Source organism: Aptenodytes forsteri, unplaced genomic scaffold, assembly GCF_000699145.1.
Source record: "Aptenodytes forsteri isolate BGI_AS27 unplaced genomic scaffold, ASM69914v1 Scaffold206, whole genome shotgun sequence".
Taxonomy (NCBI): Eukaryota; Metazoa; Chordata; class Aves; order Sphenisciformes; family Spheniscidae; genus Aptenodytes; species Aptenodytes forsteri.
The window spans coordinates 1,688,274-1,691,292 of NW_008794544.1; positions in this window are offsets into that span (position 1 = coordinate 1,688,274).

Below are 3,019 nucleotides of genomic sequence, written 5' to 3' on the forward strand. Positions count from 1 at the left end.
TTTTTCTGTTTTTCTCTCTTTTTTTTTTTTTTAATATATATTAGTCCCAGGAAATGCATTAGCTGCCCTGCTGGTTTAATATGTCCTCCTTGCTTCAGGAAGATAGTTTTCAATATTTTGTGCAAAGATCAAAACATTCAGTCAAAGTGCTTTCTTTCTCGTATTTATTGAAGGACAGTATTTATCTCGCCTGTACAGTGCTGGCAGTTTTTCCTAGAAATACATCTTGCATTTGGGAAATCTTAAACTCTAATACAATAAATGCAATAACAGCCACCACAAAACATGAGCAGGACAGACAGATACGAAGTGAGGGAAAACTATAGGAAGCCAGGTATTGTTTTTATCTTATGGAGACAGGTTGTGGTTATTAACAGCTTCTAAATCTCACCGAAAGCTCATTATGCCCAGTTAGTTACAGTGCAGCTCTCTTTCCATTCTCTCCAGAAATGCGGTAAACCAGATAGTAAAAGATCCATTCTTCCATGTGCTGGGGAAATGTAAGCAAGAAAGCGAGAGGGCTGATGGCTATTAGCAATAGTATTGCCATTTAAGAATTCAAGAGACTCTCTGAGGAGCTGAACCTGTGTCAAATGTGAAAGGAAAGAGGTTTGTGAAATAATTTCATCCCTATAATGAAATTGCTGACATGAAATCTCCCAGTTGCTGAATTATTTAGAGGAGGAAAAAGTAGTAAGTAAATTTGTCTCTCAGAATCTGCTTTTGCTTTTCCTAAAATCATTGCTCCTATATTTTGTGCTTGCATATTTTTCTCTGGAGGCTTTTTACATCTACAAATTCCAGGTGGACTTTCACCCAGTATAGGCTTTTAACAGTTTCTTTTACAAAGTAAATCATACAGTAGAAAATAATGAAGATAGCCAACAGATTAAACTTGGGATACGATGCTCAGTAGCAGCAACCAAAGAATCTTTTTGGGCACGTACATTTTATGTGAAGGAGACCTGCAAAGTGTTCTCATATTGACCAGCATGGGTGTCTCAGCCAAAGTTCTCTCTGAATTCACACAGGCCAAGTGGACCTTGCTAAAGGTCCTTCAAATGAGAGGTAAAGTCCAGATCCTGACTAGAGTGGGTTGAAATGTCAGAGCAGAGTTCATGCTCTTAAATGTCTGTTTATTGGATGCTTCTTTCACTTAGATTTTGTCTGAGTGTGGTTTGCAAGTTGAATTTCTTTGTGGAGATTTGGTTAGAGCACAGGCACAGCCTGCAGAAGGCTTTTCCTCTGTGCTTCTCCAGGTTTGGGAACTGACCTCATGCACACACGTGTGTTTAAGTTCAGCTGTTTTCCAGAATTTCCCTAGAGTTTGATCAGGACAATGACAAAACACCTATTATTGCAAGAGCCCTTTTACATTTAACGTAACACTAAGGGTAACAATTGCATCTGCTAATATGTCTTTGTAAATAAATACTGATCGGGCATTTGCTTTTTGTTTGTGTTCAAACATCAGTGTTTATGACTCACTCCATTCTTTGCAATTTTCCTTCACACCGTTATGCTAACACATTTCTTCGGTGAGCTACTGCAGACAAATCTTTTCTAACATGGTTTTCCATCTCCTGTGCAACATTAAACCTTTACATCCTCCCCCCCCAGACTCTCAACTTTTTCCCTTCAAGCCCTAATTACTCATCTCAACTGTCTGCTGGTTGTTATTCTCTCTCTGTAAAGTGTGATTGCACATCTAACTCACACGGTGTCATTTCTTTCCACTAGTGGTTATCCACAGAATTTTCAATGGAACTACAACAAATAACGACCAATAAACACTTCTGGAAATATAATGAAAATACAGCTATTTAAACGGGACTGAGTATTCACAGAAGATGAAAGCTAACTCTTGGCAGAATTCTGGCAGCCAGGGAGATTTTGCTTGGTATGACTCCAAGTATTCAAAAGGAAACAACACACTGTCATGGAAGATTGTAAAACATCAATGAACAAGCAGATGTCATTTCTGATAAGTTAGGTATCACAGCTGTATTAATTATAACAGTAAAAATTATTCATAATATGCATCTCATCACATATTCCTTTGGTCATTTTTTTCCCAAAGAAATAAACTTATTTTACAGTGATATTGAGTAAAGCAAACTAAATAATACACCCTAGACTAACCAGAACATGTAGGATTGAAAAATGGACTACACATTTTCACTTTCTCAAATTACTCCTCTTTGAATAATTTGAGAGCAGCGTTGTCAGTTTTGGTCTTTGGATGATTTTTTATGTCTAAGACCTTAAGTTATTATTTTTTTCAGAAGGAAATCCCAAACCAACAGATGCTTAGTTTAGTATGAAAAGCCTTAAGGTTACTTGCTTTAAATGAGATATCACAAGATTACTGTAAATGTTTTATAACCAATACTGGGGGAATAATAAGCAATAACATCTACCTTGTATCAGTCTGTCTTGCTCTTCTTTAGCATGCCCATTTTTTTCCTTCATTAATGTGCATTAGTGATAAAAGCTGTTCCATATGATTACAGTGTGGGATGATCTTGTAGAAATGTTGCAGGAACTGAAATAAGTAGGCTTCATCTGGCAGTGATGGTGGAGACCCATAAAACCTATTTTATTTCTGAGACAGATAATAAGGACACTGTTTAACAATGCTAGAGTCCATGATCAAACTTTTTATTTCATAGGATATTTATAAAGCCATACTGTTACTTTTATTCAGAGATGAAAAATTCATGGCTTAAAATACCTGACAAATTGCTGGTTCAGCTGCTACCTTAGAGCTGATACCACAAAGACTTATGCATGTACCCAGGTTTAAGTGCAAGCATGGCTATGCTGGTTTCAAAAGGAGTATTATCAGGATTAGAGATGCATGTTTATTTAGTGTGATGGAGAGGCCAAGGGGATTTTAATTCCCCCCTTCAAGCATCTTTCCATACCTGTTTTTTCAGATAAAGCTAGTGTTGATGAGTGTTGTGGTTTAACCTCAGTTGGCAACTGAGCACCACACAGCCGCTCGCTCACTCCCCCC